At 31.6% G+C, this 24,064-nt stretch overlaps 2 protein-coding genes across 3 annotated transcripts in view; one reads left to right on the top strand and one right to left on the bottom strand.

Moving 5' to 3' along the window:
- LOC146999103 (uncharacterized) overlaps positions 1-1,043 on the bottom strand; it is a 101,181-nt gene extending 100,138 nt beyond the window's left edge. For both annotated transcript variants that reach the window (XR_015040767.1, XR_015040768.1), the window contains exons 1-2: positions 775-1,043; positions 615-696 (exon numbers count right to left, since the gene is read on the bottom strand). The gene's annotated coding sequence lies outside the window, so the exon portion shown is untranslated. The remainder of the gene's footprint in view (positions 1-614; positions 697-774) is intronic.
- LOC118191029 (SAM and SH3 domain-containing protein 1-like) overlaps positions 1-24,064 on the top strand; it is an 810,623-nt gene that overhangs the window by 752,427 nt on the left and 34,132 nt on the right. The gene's annotated exons all lie outside the window — the stretch shown is intronic.

Raw genomic sequence — 24,064 nt, 5'->3', positions numbered from 1 at the left:
GGAAACAATTAAAAAATATCGCGTAACTCAGAATAGAGGAAATTTCCAGAAATGAATGTAATCAAAAACTGAGTATTGACGCATAAAACGCAGCCCGTTTTTCAGAGTTATTTTCAAAGAAAAAAAGTTCGTCTTATACGCCGGCAAAAACGGTAATTATATGTATTAGGAAAAAAATTATAAAAAAAAATTGAAATATCATACTGCTAATAGACTCTCAAAAACTGAACTCTCAAAAAGAATGCACAAGAGGTAAGCTCTCAATCAAAAATTAATCAAAACTTTATTCTGAGGACGTTATCGTTTATATATGTAAATAATGTTGCTTTTTGTAAAACAATATTGGACTGTACAAAAGCAATACACGGTAGGAAAATTTAATAATCAATCGGATTTAAAATCTGGGAAAAATACTACCGAGTTTTTATTTGAAGTACATTCTTGTTCAGAATAATCGGGAGTTTTAATGCATAAATACGTTGCAAAATTTATCGATATTTTTAATTTTTTTCATTATTTTTCTGAAAATTATTTATTTTTAAACTATACTACTTACCTAATATTGTTTAAAATGTATTACATAATATTGTCATAAATGTTTTACAGCTACTTACCTAATATTCAGTATGCGAAGATTCAGTCGTACTTGTGTCCAGTTTTACCTTTACTTTTCAGTGGATTTATCGATTGCGAGCGCTATGAAGTAAATAAATATAAATTCAAGAAGGAAACCAAATAACAAAACTTTCTCAAATACCTTTCTCCAGAACTTACTTTAAGTCGATATTTTCCAAACGTGAAGCAAATATAAGGCTTGTAGCGTATAACTAGGTACGTGCCTTGTATACTACTCACTCTCAATGTGGCACAGCATAGCTTCAATTATGTACGCAAAGCTGCTGAAGATCTTAAGTCTTCCCCGTTGCAACCTGTTCCGGAAAGAAACAAGAAGCCTTACCTGCAGCCGAAAAAAGTATTGGGTAAGAAAAGAGAATATTCCTAAGAGCAAGGGCTTACAACTGGGGCGATAGAGGAGGAATACTTCTTTGCTTCCTCCTCTCCCCATTTCCACAGCCTCTCCAATTTATTTTCTGTTCATAAGAAGCCCTGTAAGAGACGTGTGTTCGTCCAATTTTGTAGTTTATTCTCCATTTCCTGCTCTCGTTCATGTCGTTTTTCAAGGCAGGCGTAAGAGATGCGTTACCAGATATAGCAGAGAACCCGCCAGCCGTCGAGGATATCTTTCCGACAGTTTTATTCTTCCAAAGAAAATAAGATAGAATTCGCGAAAGAAAGTTCGAAAGCTTTTTCCATTGAAAAGCCATCCGTGTGACATTAGAGAACAGAAGAAATGGTTTGACTTTATGTAGTGTAGACATGTATGTTGTAATCTACGTTTCAGCATCTGTTTGTAATTGTTTGTTATCTGTTTGAAGCAGTTACCTCGGAAGCTGATATTATATTCTGAGTACTTTTCTTTCTGGCATGTTGGCATGTTTTCTGCAATTAAATAAAAATTAACTAAGTCAATTACATGGGTCTTTTCTCATGCAAGTGCATGACACGTTCGACGCAGTCTTTTGTCACTAAATTTTAAATTCAATTAAATCTAGATAGTTTGTAAAACAGAAAGAGCATATTATATCTTAAGCAGCTAAAACGTCATTTTTAATATTTTCATAAAAAATATTTCCATTACATTTAAGATAAATGTACATTATTGATATTCGGGCATACCTAACCGTTATATGCAAATTAAATTACAGTTAAAATACTCTTTTTTTAAGCCCACAAGGGCAATTTCGCCTGAAGGTCTATTAATTTCGTTTTGGCATTTTGCGTTGGTTCACTATAAACGACGTTTCACTTTTCAAATTGTTGCCATCAAATATTAAAGCCTTTCATTATTTTAAAGAAATAAAATAACGAAGAATCTGCATGAATGTATGTGTATTTCTCGCACTGTGAAAAACCAACGGTACCTAGACACATCAAATTTTGAACATCGCAGTCCTCCACTCGAATATGAGCATTTGGAACCCCAAATCTGGAATTTGGAATTTGTTTTATTATCTATTTCCTATTTTGTAGACGAATTTTTAATTAACAAACTCGACGATTTCAAAGCGAGCTATGGCAACATTGTACGGGGGAAAACAAAACACTTTTATCTCCAGCGCGCGAGAGTGTGTTTCGGAAATTCTCAAGATATGCTCTTTTGAAATTATTCTATGATACTGCTGTTGAATTGGATTTTATTTCTTAAGAACATGACATTTAATAAATAAAGATAACACACAAAACGTTACAAAAAGGCCTCTTTGGGCTTAATATAGAATCTGAAAGCTTTCAGATTTTTTTAAATTTATTTATACGGTATATTCCATTGTCATCTTATAAAGAAAATGTAGCAGTGAAGGAGAGTTTGTTTTTCGTCCCATGTTTTCATAATAGAACAAACACTGCTAGCTCCCGCACACTGTTTCATTAACAAATTCATTTGTCCTACACAACCAGGAACCTGATCTTTAGAATATCACTAAGTAATTACGAAGTAATTATTCACAACTTCATTTTAACTATTTTTAATTTCTGTGTTTACGCGTTGAGAAATTAAAAGCAAAATTAGAAGCATTTTCTTCGGTGTAGAATATCTTTCTCTTACACAAATTATTTTAAAATCAGTTCCACTCAAGTAACTACTGAAATAGGTGACTTATTATTTAAAATCAGAAAAATTATCAAGTTGAATATTTTTATAAAGTGAACTGTGTAACAGAGTTTATCGGACTGAATCTTTTTTCAATAACTGCTGCAATTACAGATTTTAATTTTAAAACACCATTTAGAAATCGATTATATGCGTTGGTAAGGTTAGCTTTGTCCAGCAAAACCAAAACAAGCAAGAAGGAGGAAAAAAAACATTAGGCAAAGAATTAAACAGCTGAAAGAGTTATAAAGTTATTATTTGAATTAACCAATGATTTTAATTTCAGCCTTTACTATAACTTCCCCTTTCCGTTTCTTCACCAGAATGTAAATGAGTTAGATATTATTTAAACTTAGTTTTTTGGATTGTAAGAAAAGTCATGTTTCTGGCCTACGCGTGTAAATTAAGTTTAGTTCCTGCCAGCTCTGATAAGTTGCAATTATTCTAGTTTGTGTTATATCGCTGCCTACATTTAAATTTGATACTCCAGTAGAGTTAAATTTGAATTTGATATATGTAAATTGTGTAGTCTCTGACTAATAGGCCACGTTTTAACTTGAATTCACTGTTACTTTAGTTGAACTACAACGAGCTATGATTGATATTGTCAGCGCAAGAACGTGCATTTATGTTCTGCGTTCCGTTTAAATATAAAGGTTTATTTATACCTTTCCATGATTCTGTAGTTACTTTCAGACATTCAATAATTCGATTCACTACCGTTAGAGGTTTTCGACTGATTAACTGTTACTAGATAAAATTAAAGCTCATAAAATTTATATACTTTAAAACAACTGGTGTGTTCTTCAAGCAATTTGATATAAAAATAGTTAGTATTCTTAAATTTGCTTAAGTAATATATCGCGATCAATGCGAATTAAGATTTTGATCAAATAATAATTGTTAATATTAGCATAAATTCCGATAATCTAGCAGTTTCATAAAATAATGTTTTCTTTTTTATTAAATGAATGTCAAAAGCAGCCAAATATACAAATCAGACCACCGCGTTTAAATGTAGCAAACCAGATAGTTATAAATTTCTTCAGATTGAATGAGATCTCCCATAAATGCCTCATAGATACCTTAGTGTTTGAATTAAACCTGATTTTGCTGAAACCATGAGCCTTCCTTAATAGATAGAAAAAGTGAGTGCAATAACTTACTTTCATAATTGCATTTTCATTAAATATGGTTTATAATTAATGAGTACCTTTTTCCCTGAAGAAGCGTTTTCTATATTAGCTGTTTGTTTTTCCCTTAAACTTAGAAATGGGAATTACTTTATTTGTCAATTTCTCTTACTTCCTTGTATGAAGTAAAAGAAGTATTGTAACCGCAAAAAAATTCGGGTTTCATATTTCAACGAAAATATCCATTTTGACTGCTCTCGAATCCATCTAAAAGATGTTTTCGCGTGGCATCTCTATGTATGGACAGAATAAAGATCTCGCTTTCCCAAAACGGATTAAAGAATGGTTTTAAAATGGATTCAAAAGAGACTTTTTGTGTCATATGTACGTACGTATGTATGTATCTCACATAGCTCAAAAACGAAGCCTCAGAAGGTTGACATTTTGTATATGGGACTGCTATAACATGTAGTTGTGCACCTTCCTTTCTGGTTGCAATCAACCACACCAAAAGTATAATCAAAGTACCAAAACCATTTAATATATATATATATATATATATATATATATATCTGTGTGTGTGTGTTAAAAGACTGGAAGACTAAAGATGCATATATGTTAGAAGACTTTAACCCACTCTGTTACTCGGCTCGCTGAGTTCGTTTTTATTTTTATTTTTTTTCCCTTATATGTTGCTAAATTCTGCTTTCCCCCCCTTTAAAAGGGATTGAATTATGTTTATCTTAAGTTCCAGTTCAGGTTTTTATGCCTTTAGTTAATCTGCATGCAATAGTTATAGAATTATCAACAATTTAAGATTTTTTTAGGTACGACTAAGCGTAATGGCGCAGCCATGTATGTTTGCATTTGAAACTTCAAAATAGTGCATCAAGTCAATTTCTTCACCTTCAGTGTCTTTTTGCCGAGTGAGACCAAAAGTAAACTTTCAGTTTTCACCGAAAAATCTACCTTCTCGCATGCTGGCCGAATTGCTTGTTTTTGCGTAGAAACTCCCATATTAATTGCAAAATTTTTAACTGTTTAAACTGTATTTGGTGTTTTGTATTTTTCTACATTTTTCAGTTTTTAATGATGTTTGAGATTTTATGTATATTTGCCTTGATGCGAAGTGAGAACTGAATTAATTGAATGAGAAATTTATTTGTAATAAAATTCGAGGAAAAACGTTTAAATGAAATGCAGCAAAAATGCACAAGTCATGTGGTGTCCACATCAAATTTTTTTATTATTATTGAAAAGTGTTTGGTATAATTATTGCAGAATTTTTGTTCACTTACCAAGGAATAGGTATTTCTTTTGCTTAGTTATTTGCATTAGCGAAATTTAATAATCACCTTTCTTTTAATATTAATTTTTCACATTTCTGTTTCGAGATTTTCTGCTACATGGGTTTCAATAAACGTTCGTTTTCCTTTTTTCCGTGAAAAGATCAGCACATTATTAAGGATTAGATAATGAATTTTTTTCTCTTATTTTATGCAAGAAAACGTTTTATTTTACATCCGTTGATGACAACAATTAAGTGGCGCCCAACCGGAAAAAATAATCATTAAACTCTCACAAACAAACCATGCTTTATGTAATACTAAACTGCGAGGTGAGGAAGTAAAGGGCACTTAACTCGATCCAGATTAAAATTATATGGTTCTGTCATGGAAGTGAAATAGTAAATTATCTTAGAAAGAAAGATATAAATGATTGTACTTAAATTTAAAAAGAAAATTTTCTCGTCTTTATTCTTTCTGTAACGCGTTTAATCCTCCTTATTCTCCTTACTCTTCACCTTTAATTCTTCTCTTCCCTCCTTTCTGTACGTGTTATAGTTTGGGAAGGTATTAAAGTTACGTTAATAGAAAGATAAGGCCCACCAGTGGCCGAATGGCAAAGTCCCTGAACACTAGTAGTTCGGTTCGAGGTTCGAACCCCGCTAACGGGCTGGCTGCTTGGGCGTTTTTGTGGTTTTCCCCATGTGCAACGTGTAAATATTAGCCAGTTTTCCTTAGAAAGTTCTACACGAAGGCATCCATTTCTTCCGTGTGGTGCTTTAGAGCGTAACACGTAAATAATAATAACAATATAGAAAAGATACTATTTACCGCAGAAACTAAAACTGAATTTCCAAATATCATTGTAATTCTTAATATTACGAAACTGAGAAACGAGAACTCAAGTTTACATATAAAAATTAAAGCCACAGGTATGTTACATCAGCAGAATTAAAATGCGCTTTGAATAAGGGCGCAAAAAAAATTCTTTTCAGGTCGATACTGAGACGCTTCTACCCTTCATATGCTCGATATGAGATCATTTCCTCAAAAGCGATTTTAATAAAATTAAAATTATCAATAGCAAGATTCTTCGAGAAATTGTTATATCCCAAATACCTCACTCCACACCAAATTAGGTTCGCACAATTAAACATTGTATTCAAACACTGCTTGCAACTTCTGTACTTTAGTAACACATCACCTAAACCATGCAATCGATACACTCTAATTAGTTATCCTGACTCGGGGAAAAAATAAATACATATTCCTGTAAGCGCATTACTGCTATGATATCAAGAACTTTCAAAAGCTTGATTTGTGAAGCCGAATACTCGCATTTCAGTTTAAAATGTCAAGGAGAAGGGAATACCTCTTTCCAAATAAGCATCTTTTATGCGCCTTCCATATAAACAGTTCTCAAATTTTTCATTGAAAATATCGCTTATAAGAGAAAAATGTCTTTCCTCTGTCGAGGGAAAAAAAGGAGTTCGAGAAGGAAATTTTAGCAAACATTTTTTCACCGCTATGAAAACAGAAGGAAATGATGATCGCCTTTTTTTCCTAGCAGACGTTGAAGCATTTCTCAGGTGGTATCTTCCTTGGCCTTTTCCTTCAGACATGAAGTTTCAGACTTCGTATTTGAAATTCACATTCAAGGGTGCGCTTTCCGAAAGAAATGCCGCTATTCTTTCAGGTTTTTCTGTTCGAAGAACAGTAAAATGCGGGATTCGTGGAAACGTATACATCAGCGTTTATATGTTTCTGCTCTACTTCGGAATTTTTATGTATTTTTCTTTCTTTTAAGAGAATTTTATGCAACTATGTTCCCACTGTATTTAAGCTGCCATTGTAAATACTAAAATTTCTAAATTTGCTGTCTATTATCTCCATTCTGTGGGAAACAAAAACGCGTCTATAATTATTTTATGATGTGAAGTTATTTATTACTTTTACAAATTTATGGAAAGTATTTGAATTAGTTTCATTCTACTTTGTGATTATCATTAGAAGCGACTAATAATCTACTTAAATTGAGTTTCATTAAATTACCTGGAAGTTACTATCAAACTTTTAATAATGTGATTGTGAAAATTTTGCAGACAGAAACATTTGTTTAAAAAATAAAAAAAAACAATAAAAAACATTTAACTGATTAATTATTGTCATAATTGGATGCTTATTATTAATCATTATTATATAATTGAATAATTGTATTATTATTCATTTAAATAATAAAATTTATTATTTACATGAATAATATTACATTTAATTAAGTTATTATTTAATCACTATAAAATTATAGCTATTTAATTGAATAAGAAACCATTAGCGAAAATGGGGCATAATAATAAAAATGAAACCAAGGGGATGTATTTATTAAAAAACGAAATTACTTATCAAGTCCTTGTTCATTTTGAAGTAGATCAATGATCTAGATATAGAAACCGTGCTTAGATTAATTACGACGATTTCTGAAATGTTTTTTAAGAAAGACCCTAAGAATCTTGTGCATAGTCAAAATGGTATGATGAAGTAGAGAATAAATAGTTGCTATCAAAACATTCCAGCCCAGGTTCATGTATGGAATTTAAATTAACCTGAAACAAAGCTTTAGATATTAATTTATAAACTCTGTATAAAAACGCTGAAATCGGAAGCTGCAGGAAAAGTCTTATTTCTTTTTGGAAATGAAAAGGACTCCAAAGATTCTAACAAATAAAGAAATTAAATCCAAAGAATTCGGAGGAATTATGAAAATTAATTCACATTATTTGTTGCAAATTCTAACTAATAAAATGTACGTGAAGATTAAATTACTTCTCAGAATAAAATAAAAAATATTTAAATAATTAGAAAGTTTAAATACTTTCCCATTGAATAAAATATCATACTAAAAAATACTGATGGAGACCCGCAATCTCTTAAACACGAAATACTCTGTGATAATGCATATTGCACTGCCTAACAGAAGAAACATATACAAGGCATTAGAAAGAATCTGTTATTCTATTTTTGACAACACATTCTTGACCAGCTAATTGGAACTAGTTAGTGTCCGACTCTTTTCATGTAGTATCCTGCATCATGCTTCTATGAAGTGAGCTTACAGTTCTAGGAAGGTAGGTAAACTAGCGCCGATTCATGTCTCGTAAATGCTCAACTGGCAAGTGATCGGGAGGGATCGGGATGGCCAATGGAACACTTTTATATATATAATATTAAATATATATATTTTTATTACTTTTATAAAAAAGGCATTCGGACCAAGGAAGCAGTCTGCAGTCAGGCGTTTGTGAGTAAAATAGCATTTACGATACCCTGAAAGTATGGAAGACGGTGGAATCATGGCATCAGAATACTTTTAAACTCTCGAATAGAGAGGCTCTTGCCGCTAGCAAGATCCTCATATAATGAGGGCAATAATAAGCACATAATGACATAACTTACAAAAATGAAATGCAGCAAAAAATATGAAAAGTTTCAGAATTTAAATTACATCCAAAGGGGCGTTCTTTTAACATTTTGTGTGTTACCTTTATTTACCTTTCAATAGCAAAGTCACAAAATAATTTTAAAATAAGCCTATCTTTAGAATCTATCTTTAGAATTTTCGATACACGGTTCCGCGCGCTGGAGATAAAAACGTTTCTTTTTTCCCCCGTAGAGTGTTGCCATTGCTCGCTTTGAAATCCTTGAGTTTGTTAATCGAAAATTCGTTAAAGATTTACAAAATATGAAATCAATAATAAAACAAATTCCAAGTTTCAAATTTGGGTCTTCCACATGCCCATATTCGTAAGAGGATTATGCCATTCAAAATTCGATGGCTCTATGTACCGTTGTTTTATCACAATGCGAGAAATAGACATGCATTTATGCAGATTTTTCATTATTTAATTTCTTCAAATGTAATGCAGGACTCTAACATTTTGTGGCAACAGTTTGAAAAGTGAAACGGGCATTAATAGTGATTCAACGCAAAACCGCAAAATGAAAACAATAGTCCTTCAGAGACAAAGCCCCTTTGGACTAATAATCGTTTCTATGCCTTCAATATTATTATGTATTATTAATAGAATTTCTCATAGGTTTATATTAAAGATATTTCAGTTCTTTGAGCAATAAGTAATACGCAACCTTCCCAAACGCAACTAACACCAGTACCACATGGAGTTGCGCCATCAAGGGCAGCATATCAACGTCAGCTCACTGTTGTCAATACCGTATTCAGAAATACATCTGTATATATATATTGAGAGAGAGGCGTGTATGTATGTGTTTACATGGGTGTGTGTATTCATACGCATGCATACTTACGTACATACATGCATGGTAGTTCGGTCTGTTGTTCGAATTTCGATGAACGGGCTGGCTGCATAGGTTTTTCATGATTTTCCCAAAGTGTAACATATATACGAGCCAGTTTTCCTTAGAAAATCCTCCACGAACGCATCCCTCTCCTTAGGCAGATAGCCCTCGAGTGCGCTATCGTAATTAAATAAACCAAGCCAAACCAATACGTACATAATCTCTGAAGCCAGCACCGATAACAGAAAAGTATCCCAAAATGGTTGGTTTGGTCTATTTAATTATGGTAAAGCACGCGAGGGCTATCTGCCTGAGGGATGCCTTCGTGGAGGACTTTCTAAAGGAAATTGGCTCGTATACACGTTACACATGGGGAAAACTACGAAAACGCCCATGCAGCCAGCCCGTTCGCGGGATTCGAACCTCAAATATCCCAAAATAGTGTTCAGTATTTCTACTAGTACTCTCAGCACCATTCATTTTAATTCTACTATATCCGGAGTTTCTAGCAATCATTTTAGAGCCACAGATCGAAAAATACTGTCCTCACTGATTTTCTTTCAAACCTTCCTTAAATTAAAATTATTTTTTTTAAGAAATAACTGAGTTATTACTTTTCTTTTTAAAATCTGCATTACATTTTTGTAGGATTCTGTTAAATATGTGGCTAAATCCTTTCTTTTAAATCAGATTTCATTTTTTGAGAAATGATGCATAGAGTACTGTAGCAAATGAATAATCCTCGTCCACAAACAAATCCAGTCTGAAAAATGTCTTAAAAACCAAAAGGAAAACTTATCGATTGAGAAGTGTTAAAATAATATGAGTCTCAGCTGCTTCCATTTAAGGTCCTTGAAAATTCCACTCGTGCCTGATACCCCAATGGCCCAAAACTTCCGAGTCAGCATGTCCACTCTCTTTCTTTCTCTCTTTCTGCTACAAAGTCCATCTGCTCACAGTATTGATCTGTTGTGCAACTGTGCGTGGTCATTGCACTAGTGGTCACCTGGATACGCCTTTTGTATGGGTGTAGAGGGGGCAGAAAAGATTTACTCTGTAGGGGGGAGGAAGATCTCCACCCTTCGCTGAGTAAGTACTACGGAGGGAAAGCCATTCGTTTTGTTTGTGCCATTACTGCTGTCACTATCCCCATGAAATAGATAAGAATTCTGGAGAGATTTTTATTTATCTGATATCTGTCGGTTATGATGTTCTTCAAAGGTAAAGAGAAAGGGAAAAGATGAAAACAATGCAATGATATTGATTTCCTGTGCTCGGTACAGTAATATATCGTTGCCCCACATTTTACAACAAAGCATGCTTCAACTTTAGATCCTCCTCATTCAAAGATGAGACATTTGGCAAGTATGACAGTTATAATAAGGATGAATGAGTTATTCCTTTTCACCTAATTCGCGAAAATTTTACTAAACCATTATATACCTGATTACATCCAGTCTACTTCAAGATATGTTGTTTAAACGTTTCCGACATTCTGAATCTGCGTACTTCTTATCACAATCCAATTCCAAAAATGAATTTGTTATTTAATTTTATTATTTATTATTTAGCATTTATTTTGTCAATTTAGAGATCATAACTAATTGTTATGTCATTGAAAAAAAAAACAAGATAAAAATATTTTACAAAGTATAATAATTAAAAGTAGAGGAAAGTTTCATAGCCAGATATAAGAGACTGTACGATATAGATTTCACTATACTCAGGTTATTGTAAATACATTGCATACATAAAATATACAGCATTATTGATTTTTTATTCAAATTAATGCATTCAAAGCAAATGTATCGTATCAAATGGAGAACAGTTTTCCCTATAATACTGTACCTTTCTTTTTAGTCTTTTTCTGCCTATCCTCTCTTTCCGAAAACTTATTTAACATGTAGCATCTATATATAAGTGTTTTCGGTAATAGTGGCTAGCGCGTCGCGCAGCTACACCACAGGTACGGAGTTCGATCCCCGGGCTGGGCAAGGTTGACTCAGCCTTTCATCCCTTGAGTGGGTGGATAAAATGAGAAGCACCTTCGCTTGGTAACTAAACACCGGGGGTTCTGCGGCAAGTTGGCCACTTGCTCAGGACATATGCTGATGCACTTCGGGCTCAAAGGTCAAAAAAGCAGAGCAAGAGCACTGCAGGCCGTGGTCCACTAGGGCTGTTGCACCACTTAGTTTTAGTTTTCGGTAATAAAAATATGTGTTAAAACTAACCCAATTTTAACTATCGGACAATATTTTAAAACATTGATAAATGTAAATAAATTGCTTGCAAGTAAACATTGCACTGAAATTAGAAGATGAGCAATTTAAAAAAATAAATAAATAAATAAATAAAAAATTTAAAAAAAAAAAACATTTTCATGATATCTATCCCATATGCAAACAAAAAACTGCAAGAACAACATGTAAATTATTATCATGTATAGCACACAGCAGTTTAGAAATTAAAACGTTATAAGAAACAAGTTTCAATTTATTTATCTAATTAAAATAAATTGAAACTTGTTTCTTTGAATTGAAATTTTGAGGCTTTACAATCTAAATGTATGTGATATTTCTTAATTAGAAAACCACGACTTAAAAAAAATTATATGGACATTAATAACTTCCTTGTACGGCCTATTCAATTATACACATTTTTTGCTGCATTTCATTTAAACGTATTTCATCGAATTTCATTACAGATATATTTCTCATTAAATCAATTCAGTTTTCACTTCGCGGCAAGGCAAAAATACATAAAAACCTAAAATATCTTCATTAAAAATTGAAAGATATAGAAAAACATAAAACACCAAACACAGTTATACAATTTAAAAAAATTTTGCAATTAAAATTATAGTTTCTACTCAAAAACAAGTGATTCGGCCAGCGGGCAAGAATGCAAATTTTTTAGTGCACAACTTTGAAAGTTTACTTTTGGTGCCACTCCTCAAAAAGATACTCAAGGTGCGGGAGCTGACTAATTCACTAGTGTGCTAAGTTTCAAATGTAAACAAATATGGCTGTTCTATTAGGCTTAGTCGCATTTAAACAACTTTTAAATTGTTGATAGGTCTTCAATTGTAGATTAACTAAAAGCATAAAAAACATAACCAACACATAAGGGAAACATAATTCAATCACTTTTAAAGCAAAAATTGCACAATTTGCTATCATATATAAAAAACTGAGCTCACCGAGCCGAGTAACAACAAAAAAGGGAGGTGAACAACTACATGTTATAGTAGTCCTGTATACAAAATTTCAACATTCTAAGGCTATTCGTTTTCGAGATATGTACATACATACGTACGTACAGACGTCACGAAAGTATCTCTTCTGAATCCATTTTAAATCGATTTTATAATCCTTCATGGGAGAAATAGTTCTTTATTTTGTTCTTACGTACAGATGTCACGCAAAAACATTGTTAAATTGCATTCAATAGCGGTCAAAATGGATATTTTCGTTGAAATATGATATCCGAAATTTTTCGCTATTACAGTACTTCCTTTACTACATACAAGGAAGAAAAAATCCACTGTCTTGAACACTTCTTATATTACTATTAAAATAATCCTGATTTCTTTTTTTAAAATTAAAATTGATAAAAGTTGACTGTAGCTTAACTGCTTCACGACAAGAAACAAAAAAACACAACCTTATTAAATATATAATTTATAAGAATGCAAAAAATATGAGCACAGAAAATTAAGATTATGGGAATAATAATTTAATTTCAAAATAAAATAATAATAATAATAAAACAAATAAATTTGAAAGTTTTCAGATTTAAATTACGTCCATAGGGGCGTTTTTTTAACATTTTGTGTGCTACCTTTATTTATTAAATATCACGTTCTTCGCACTTAAACCATAAAATTCAGTTCAAGAGCAATATTGCAAAATAATTTTAAAATGAGCATATCTTTAGAATTTCCGATACAGAGTCTCGCGCACTGAAGATAAAAGTGTTTTCTCTGCATAACGTTGCCATTTATCGCTTTGAAATCCTTGACTTCGTTAATCAAAAATTCGTTACAGTTTAACAAAATATGAAATCGATAATAAAACAAATTCCAAATTTCAAATTTGGGCTTTCAGATGCCCATAGTCGCAGGAGGATTACGTTATTCAAAATGTGATCGCTCTAGGTACCGCTGTTTTATCACAGTGCGAGAAACATACATACATTTATACAGATTCCTCATTATTTAATTTCTTTAAATATAATACAGGGTGATAATATTTGGTGGCAACAATTTTAAAAGTTAATCAACGCTTGTAGTGAATCGACGCAAAATGCCAAAACGAAATTAATAGTCCTTCTGGGCAAATTTCCCCTTTGGGCTAATAATGTTATTGAAATAAACAATTAATAAAGTAATCTGTTACAAACATGCAATAAGATTTCGTAAACATAACATCGTTTATGCATAACAAAATGACTTTAAAATGCTAATATGTTGCCAACATTTTTAATATTGTGCATTCCCTTTCGTTCTGTATAATGGTTTGACATGATCATGTTATGATACGGATTATATTAACCAAAATCTCTTGTATAACACTTGAAGGTCATTGCGCCACAAAAATCGCTTTGAATGGAATCCTTCTGCCTGAGTGTTTCTGAAAGATTGTGACATTTCTAAGTGCAATGAATAAATAGGAAAGCATTTTGGAAAAACTTCACAGAAAGTTCAAAACATATCATGGATTTAAAATATCAGATTAATTTAAAAGTTACCGTAAACTGGTGTTTTACATACCGAAGTTTTGCACGGCTTTTCGGACACATTCTGTAATATCGATCTACTAATATTCAAATACCAATTGACAAAAAATATTAAAAACTTTTGATTTGATGTCACATATATTTTATTCTTTTATTTTTGCATATATTACATTTAATTATTATCAGAACTTGATGAAAAGCGTCTACTATATATATAAAAATAAAACTCAATATAAAGTTAAAATTATCATCCTTTATCTCGGTAACTTATCTTTCATACTGTAATTTCAATATGTGTTCATCAAAAGCATCATCGCAGCAAAACTATTCCTTTCATTTAACGTATCCCTGTGTATATCATCCATTGCACATATAAAATGTTTTTGGATAACTCCGAGATTCGCTTTTCGTCTGCATTAAGCACTGATTATTTCTACTGAATTCAAGAGATATCCAATATAATATATTAAATCGCTGAACAAATTTAAAGAAACTGTAAGTATCTTATAGTGCAGTAAGATATGATCATAATGAGATCAAAATAATGTAAAAAAGAAAAGAAAAAAAAGAAAGTTCTTTGCATCAGTATGGGTCATTACTTGCTTCAACTGATTATCGAATAATTTTTCACTTCGTATGCAATTTTTCATTCTAACGATGTTGATTACGAATACATTTTCAAGAAATAAATTTGATATAATTCCATTCTGGAAAATTTGATGTAAGAGAAAGTTCTGAATAAACGATATGCTCGTTTATATTTCTCGAGATTGCTCGCTAGTAATAGAGATGTTTCGTAATCAAAAATTTATTGAAAATATCTTCAGCGTCTCTCGCTTTAATAATTTCGGTGAAGTTTCTTTGAGCTAAAACTTCCATATACTTTCACTAATCATTAGTGAACTGGCTCAGTTTTCTGTTTTCTAATATTTTAAAAAAGTGAAATAGCATCATTAGTTGAACTTTTAATGACTTTAAAAGGAAAAGATAAAAATTGCTATGTTTAGAAACTTCTGTTAAAATTCTTTAAGGTACACATTAACAATCTTACATTCCAATAAATAATACATATTTATAGTTCAGTTTTACAGACAGTGTTTTTTTAGCTTTTAATGACAAATTTCAGAAGGAAAATAAATTCTTACCACATACAACACAACCATGTCTGGCGTGTTGCCGAAACTCTGTCTTCAGGGATTGATGAGAAGAGTAAAAGAAACTCGGATTCCATCCTTTGGAGAAGGCTCTGTAAAAACTAGGATGGATCTCAGTTATCTGTCGTCAGTTATCTGTCGTTAGTTTTGCTTAAATAAAATAATCCAGTAGCACTCAGCACACGAAGAGACATCTCAGGAAATTTTTAGACCTCTTTCGCTAACTGGTTTCTTGATATATCAAAGTGAAACATTCAATGTTCTCGTGGACAATGTTTTTAATAATTTATGTATCTGCTATTAAAAGTAATACTCTTAAGCCATAACGAAAAAAAATCGGAAATAAAATTATGAAAAATGTGTTGCTGCATGGACTACATTGATGTGTTGGCAGATATGTTGGTTCACATGGTGCATGCGCGTTTATAGTTATTGTTACAATTGCTGTGGGAAAAGAATACATGATTAAAACGTAATATATACCTAAATATGTGTAATTATTTATATTGTGGTGTAGTGGCCGATACCGCTATGCAAAACCTGGGTTGTGACATCAGGTTCAAAACAAAATACAGCATAAAAATTTTATTGAACGCAAAAAAAAATGGCTACATACCATTCGACAAGAAAGAAACTTACTATTTTCAAAAATCAAATTCTATACATTTTACGTGCGAGAGCAATTTGTGGTTCTCGAGCTTGCGTTTTTAACATTGCCAACGATTTAATTATTTTAATAAAGACTATTTTAACAACTATTGAAAACGTGTTTTTAAGTTAAAAAAAATAATAATTTTCAGCTTATTCTCACTTGACATCCTTGTCCATATAAATCTTCAGTCTCTTCTTCTTTTATGTAACCTTATCACGATATTATCAACCTACGCAATAGCTCTTCTCCCCCCCCCATAAATTTGAAAAAGAGAAAGTATACTTGGTTTATATGGATTTTGACTTAAAACTGGTGTTATCGTAATTTTATAAGAATATATAAATTTTATAAGAATATATAAAATTACGGTATATTCCTATGAAATTAAAAAGGTGTTAAAGTACACTGTAAATCATTCTGCTTGATGAAGATGAACTATTGTAAATATATGTCTAAGTTCCATTTCATCAGATATGTATGTCTAATAAGATATGTATGTCTAAATGTTTAGAGATTTTACCTGTTAGAAGTCAACAAAATAACATTTATAAAGTGTTTTATCTTTTTTCACCCAGTCATTAAATAGCTATCAGTATTTATTAATTTTTAAATTAAAGTTTCTTAACTTTCTTTAATAGTTATTATTATTGTATCTTAACTTTCTTTAATAGTTATTATTATTCTATCTTAACTTTCTTTAATAGTTATTGTATCTTAATAGTTATTATTATTGTATCTTAATTATCTTAGTTAACATATTGTCGAATCTTCAAAACTAGAAAGTAATGTGTATGATGATCTCACATAATTTTATGTTTGCTATTTTCCATTATTGTTGCAAAATGAGGTATTTTAATTTTATTTGCGATCAGTATTAATTCTTAAGTCCTATAGTACTTCGCTCATTTGTAAGCGAATCTCATTAACAATCAGCCTTCAGAACCTTTCTTTATAAATTAGTACGAACCATTTATGACTGAACGTGCTGATGGAATGTTAATCTAGTTTCACCCTACGTAGTATTGTTTTATATTACTTACGAAACATGAATACAGTCTTTCTTGATTATATCTTCTCAGTGAGTTGCAACTAAACTGCTTATTTCTCTGTCTAATATTCTGCATTTCGTTAAACTTACTTTCTTTCGCCTTTCCGCCTTCCTCTTAGTAGTACAGCAAAGTGCTATTTACCTTCTCAGAAAGATACCATTTAGTTAAATGCCATCAAACTTTACTACCTGAAAAGTGTCACTTTAACAATCTGGATGTCTCTAGTACTATGCTTCTTTTAAAATCCTTAGTTCTGAACTTCCTGACTCCTTAATGGGCTGGTGGGGTATACAGTAATTACGTCTCTTCTAAGTCCTCTTCGTTAAGAGACAAGTATGTAAGGATTAATCATCTAGCTCTTTACGGATTAGAATCGCCTGGCTTGTGATCTTGCTTCAAACAAGTGATGTACTAAATCTTTTGAAAGGTACTCGTGAAAGGACTTCATGATTCTCGAATAGAATATATCCCGAGCAAGGGACGGTAAATATTCATTTAATCGCTTGTGTTTCACTTGCGTTTAAGTAGTAGCCACTACCTAATTAGTAAATAAATCCCTTACAACAATCAGTATCGCCGCTAAACTTTTTTACTCAAATACTTTTAAATAATCGTAATAAATTAGGTATCGGATGAACACAAAAATGATAATTTATAGATGAATTTAGTGTTTAATTAGGAAATGAACAAATGTAATCAACAATATTATGGAACAAATTACACAATAAAATAATGCTAAATTAATATAAAAAGAAAATGAAAGAAAATTTTGATCCATGTTTTACCGTTAATTTGAAGTTCTTCCACTGTGTTTTATCTTTTATACCAAAATTTTAGATCTAATGACCTTTGACATACACTAGTCGGTGCCTAAGACATCTGATGTGAACACCACATGACTTCCTTGTACGGCGTATTAAATTATGCAAATTTTTTGCTGCATTTCATTTAAATTTATTTCCTCGAATTTAGGCCATATTTCTCATTCTATTAATTCAGATAATTCGCGACAAAGGAAAAATACATAAAAACACAAACCATTATTCATTAAAAATTCTAAAATACGGAAAAACATAAAACACCAAATATAGTTAAAAACATATTTAAAAAATAATTTTTTCAATTAAAATTACTGTTTCTACGCAAAACAAACCATTCAGCGAGCGGGCAGGAAGACAGATTGTTTGGTGTACAGAACTGAAAATTTTCTTTTTCTGCCACTCGACAGAAACATACTGAAGTTGGTACGCAAACTGACTAAATTCATTATTCTACTACGAGTTTCAAATGTTAACAAGTGGCGGCCTCGTTAGCTTAAACCTTTAAACTTAAGAACTTAATTTTTTAAATCGTTGCTAATTCTACAACTATTGCATATAGATTGAATAAAGGCATAAAAACCGTAACCGAACATACGAACAATATAATTCAATCACTTTCAAAGCACAATTTACCAACATATAAGAATAAACATTAAGCTTTCTGAGACGCGTAACAGAGTAGGTATATATATATATTACAGTATCACAGAATTTTTATTTAAAAACTTAATTATTTATTTGTAAATAACTTGCCCGTAAAATATTTTCGCGCAATATGCTGCTGAAAATTTATTAGTATAGAGAAAAAGTAAGAAATTTGGAACCTATTTTACAAAGAAGCCCAAAAAAGTGAAATTCAGTACCAATGAACTTCAAAATATGCTTTAAATATACAAAATAAGAATTAAAGAAATGTGAAATTTAAACCTAAAAATTATAGAAACCTGAAAATATATACCAAAATTAGAAAAATAAATAAGGAAGAGGAACTCAACTAAATCTGATGTAACGTTACTAAGAAGAGGATACATCAGACTCAGAGGGATTGTAATTGGGTAATAATAGCGACAGCAATTTAAAAATAATAATATATGTTCGTTTATATCTTTATTGTAATTAATATGAGATGTTTCTAAAGATATATACCAAACACAACACCTATACAATCTTTTATACTCGTAAAGATGTGCTGAATAGATCCATCCGCACAAGTAAACGCACACAAGTAATGATAAGTATAAAGTATAATTTGATTACTGTAATGATAATAATCCATCAAGCACAAAGGCATAAGATTATTTGTGTATATCTGTAGGTTCAGTATAAATGTTACAATGGGACATAGCCTCTTGAAGCGATGCTGCTATGTAAAAGAGACAATTGCCCTCTATGACTGCAGTAATTTTCATTTTAGCTTCACGTAAGGGGAAACTTTTCTAGTCAACAGCGTAATGTGCATGCTAGAAGTGCTCCAGTTTTAATCCACGAATTCCAGAATGTAATTACCCTGCGTTCTTAAATCTTCTTCTTCAACGTCCATGTACTCAAGAATCTGTAGAGCGTACTTGCTTCTTTCCCGTAAAGGAATGGTTTAAACGGACGACTCTAGACTGCAACTTGGAGCTTTGCAGTCAGTTGCAAGAATCATTCAAAAGTTCTTATATAATAATATGCAAACTTTGAGGTTTTATCATATTACGTAAATAATTTGTACTTATGTGAACACAATAAAACTTGTTTCTTTACATAATATATACTAAAATTAATAACTATGTAACAAGCGTAAATGTTTATTAACGATCTTATAATCAAAATGTGGATTTAGTGAGAATACGTTTAATGCTGACGAAATATTTCAAAGTGTTTTACACAAAATTTAAAACATTGAACTAATTAAGTGAATTAACCTCATGTTTATAATTCAAAAAAACCTCATACTTAATACAGATTTTGCTTCAACACATCGCAATGAACGACGTATCTAATGTTTAAAGTTCATATCAGAACAAATGTACAGCTTTTTTGTGTCTATTGAGTAACATTTAATTAATAGCATATATTTTAACAAGAAAAATTGTAAGCAATATAATGTGTTGCAGTGGCGGACTGGAGATGTAAATTCCATGAATAAATTTAAATAGGTTTTATAACATCTAAGTTGTTGAACTTTTCAGATATTATGTAATTGAAAAATTAGTACATTATCCGTCAAGTTAAAAGACATAATTTTGCTATGAAACAGCTTATCATGAAATCTGAATAAGATCGCATGATAATTGTGAAACTGTCATTGAAAATTTAATAAGGTTTGAAATACTTTTATCTTCACACTTTTTCGAATTTCAGTCACATCTGAGATATTTGATGTCTTATATTCTTATATAGAACATTACCTTGTAAGAATTATGTTAATTTTATTAACAGTTAAATTTTAAGTTCCTTTCCTGTCGATTCTTAACTTCAGCTTACTACTTCCGGCCAGAACGTAGTTAGGAAGAGCGGTATTTAACCGCGAAGTTCTTCGGTCTTAGTGAGAGACCTGAGAGAGTTACCGGGTATTCTGTCTGCAAGCGTCCGCCTTTTTTAGGCTACTCTCTCGTATGCTATTATTACTCTCGGCCGTACTTTAGGCCCTTGATAACTTCGCAGTCAATTAGCGTTAAGGGGCCAACTCGGTTAGAATCTTGATAGCTTCGGCTATATCTCTTTAGTTTAGATTAGTTTTAGTTTACTTCTTAGCCTCTTAAGTTCAAGTGTCGGCTTTTATTGTACACTCCAAAACGGAGTTCTGTTAAGTCTTATTGGAATAATAAAGGGTTATTTACCCTTCCATCTTGTTATTTCTTGTCACACGAACTCAAGCGATTATTCTCTTATCAGTTCTTAAGATTCTTCACGTTCAACTGTAACTTATCATTTATAAAGTAAGGAACTCTCCAACCTACCTATACGCAAAATCTCGAGTTGATCGCTGAAAAAATAGAGAAGTAAAATGAGCTATAAAGTGAGAAGATATCACTGAAAAACTAATCGTACTCTTGCAAGAAGACGAAGTCGGGACTTCCAAATAATCAGAATGAGACTTTACATGACCACAACATATGAAATAAGGATTCCTTCCAGATGTATGGACGTTGTAACTTTTACATTACCACAACATATGAAACTAGGATTCCTTCCAGACGTATTTTTCCATTAATTATTAATAAACATACAAATTACAGCCACAGTTTCATTCATTGACTTGGAAAATTACTCGGTGTTAGTTTACACCTCTAAAGTAATTAGCTTATGTTTTCTGTCAAACAATCAAGGAAATTTCGTCTCAATTAGGCGTAGTTAGACTAACACAGAAATCACAAACAAATAAACAAATTTTAAATTTCATATTAATATAAAACTTATCAATCATAATTGCTCATTATCTTCTCAGTTAAATAGACGTTTTTAGGTAATAGTTAAAAGCCCTTTGTTGTCTACACTATTTCATATAAAATTTTCTTACTTTCAATGTGAAAAATTTTATCCCACCTACTAAAAACTGTAAGAAAGAGAAATAATAGCAACGCTTACAAAGAATTGAAAACAAAAACTGTTTCTAAAGTTTTTGAAAAATGCTGTGTATCTACAGCCAGGCTTTCATAAAAGCGAAAAGAATATATCATGATCCTTACCCTCCTCTTCGAATCGTTTTTCAGCACCACGATAGCTACTTTCCACACAACGCTCTGCTATTTAGCTCAAAATAGCTCAAGTCAAATCTTAAAATCCATACAAGAACGGATTATATATTCGTTGATTTGAAACTGAATTTTAACAATTACCACCATTTCTGATAAAGGTCTTTAGAATTTTGTTCTCCTTCTCCCATTCTCATTATTTTCTTACAATTACGTAAAAACTTACACGCAGAAAGGTAATTCCTAACGCAGATTCCTAACCTAGCAAAGCCAGGAACACATCAAAAACCAAAGTAGACATCCAACTGAGAGGAATAGGAGAGAATACAGCTGCAATGGTTGAATTGTCAATACTCTGCATCTAATCTTAAATTATCATTTAGTAAAACTTACTTAATTTGTGGTGGAGTTTAATTTGTGGAGGAAAAATTAGAAGTGCAGGTGTTAAAATCATGACTGATATAAAATTAGCGAATATGCACACAGAAATGGACGAATTTTTTAATTTTTTAAGAATTTTAATAATTTCTATTATAATAGTAAATCTAACATAAATAATAATAATTAAAAAATAAATATAACAGACCTTTATTATTAGTCCAAAGGGGCAATTTGCCCTGAAGTACTATTAATTTCGTTTCGAATAAATAAATTCTATAATATTTTTTTTCAAAAAATTTATAAAAGATTATTTCTAAAAAACAAAAACAAATTATTAAATTAAATCAGAAAAAATGTAGGAATTTTATTTCGATTAAACCTAAATCTTAAATTATGAAAGAATAAATCGAATAATTTTAAAATATTTGCTAAATTCAATTAACACTGCGGAGTTAAAATTTTGACTGCTAATTTTAAAAAAACGTCCTCTTGCGATTTTTACAAAACTTGACACTATGACATAATTTGAGGCGTAGAATTGAAATAAGGGGAAAAATCGGCGTATCATTTCAATAAAAAGCCGAATTTTGTGTCACGATACGCGTGTTAGAAAAACCGCTATTTATAAATCTGATATATATCCTAAGTCATGATTTCGAAACATGAAAAATGCAAGTTGTTCGGCCGAATAGAACGGAAAATACAGAAGTGCCTCGCCCTGTCTTTTTTTTAATAGTCCAAAGGAGCGTTAGCCCAGAAGGGCTATTAGTCTCAAAATGGAATTTTCAATTGAATCCAAATATTATCGCCCTGTATTGTATTTAAAGAAATTAAATAATGAAGATTTTGTATGAATTTATGCATGTTTTTTGATTGGCACATCGCTACGACTTTATTTCCAAAGTTTCCTCTGTCTGTAGAACGGTGTGTAAAACTTGTGACCGAAGCACCTGAAAAGGTGTGTGCCGCTTATACAAGAGATAGCTTGATTAGGACGACTAAATATTATATCAAGGTATATTATGCCGGAATTCCCCCCCCCCAGATATAATTTTAAGGTGCACTCTTATAATTTTAAGGTTCACCGCTTGTTTACTGAAAATGAAAAATTAAAATTACCGAAAATAATGAAATATTGCTATTTTTGCAAAAAAATTTCTATTTTTTGAGCAAACAACAAATATATTTAAATTCCAGGTTTTAAAAGTTTTCGTGTTCCCCATGCAGCAAACTTCATATAAGGAACAGCTTTTCGATAATAGTGATTTTAGTAATTCGAAAAACTGACGAAGCCAGCAACGTTTCGCTATTTTTAAAAACTTTGGGTAGATGCGGGAACGCCAGGTTTATTTTTATACGAAAACTTTTTTTTTCCCATTTTGAATAGCTAAATAAGCGATAGGCAACTTGTTCAGGATATAGCAATGGAAAACTTTTAAAAAAATGTTTTTTGGCATACCCTACTAAGCATGCTCAATATACTACCAGCAGCAATACACATCTGTATTCAAACTAGAACTTCTTGTTAGATGTTCTACACCATTCCAAGTGTTATGCTGCTGCATGCTGAAATAACACAGATAGGTTTAAAAACGATTAACATCGCGAAATGGCAAGCTGTCCACATTATCTCTCCCTATATCTTGCAAGGCATCCGGTAGAGCTATGGAAGTCGGCCAGATTACTTGCAAGGAGTCCTGCCAAATTACGTCAGTGGCCATTCTACTTTATCTCTAAAACCGATTGATCGTATACCTGAAATAGCCTAATAACAAGCTCCCCACTGATGCCAGCTTGTGTGGTGAGATGTTGTCTTGGTATAAATGTGTAAAAGACGGTACACTAAAGATAAGTCATCTAGGAAATCTGGTATGGTAGTTTGCACTAACTCCTAAGTACCTTCATCTAGTTAAGAATGTAAGGTTTAATTCCAATTTGCTTAACTAAAATGGTCTAATCTCTAATCCCTAAAGACGAATTTTCTTCCTGGCTACTACTACAGTCCCAGAGAACTAAATTAACAACAATGATATAAAATAAAACAACTAAAATTTTCTGTAGACTTCAAATTAAAATGCAAAATAAACTTGACACAAATTCATGTCCTCTGTTTGCGGGGATAACATGTAGATTCGAATTATACAGTTGAA

The sequence above is a fragment of the Stegodyphus dumicola genome, chromosome 1 (genome assembly GCF_044657685.1).
Source record: "Stegodyphus dumicola isolate Sdum_Otavi_A_Nest chromosome 1, ASM4465768v1".
NCBI classification, from domain to species: domain Eukaryota; kingdom Metazoa; phylum Arthropoda; class Arachnida; order Araneae; family Eresidae; genus Stegodyphus; species Stegodyphus dumicola.
Note: the sequence above shows the minus strand (reverse complement) of the source record. Positions and strands in the feature narration are given on the sequence as shown.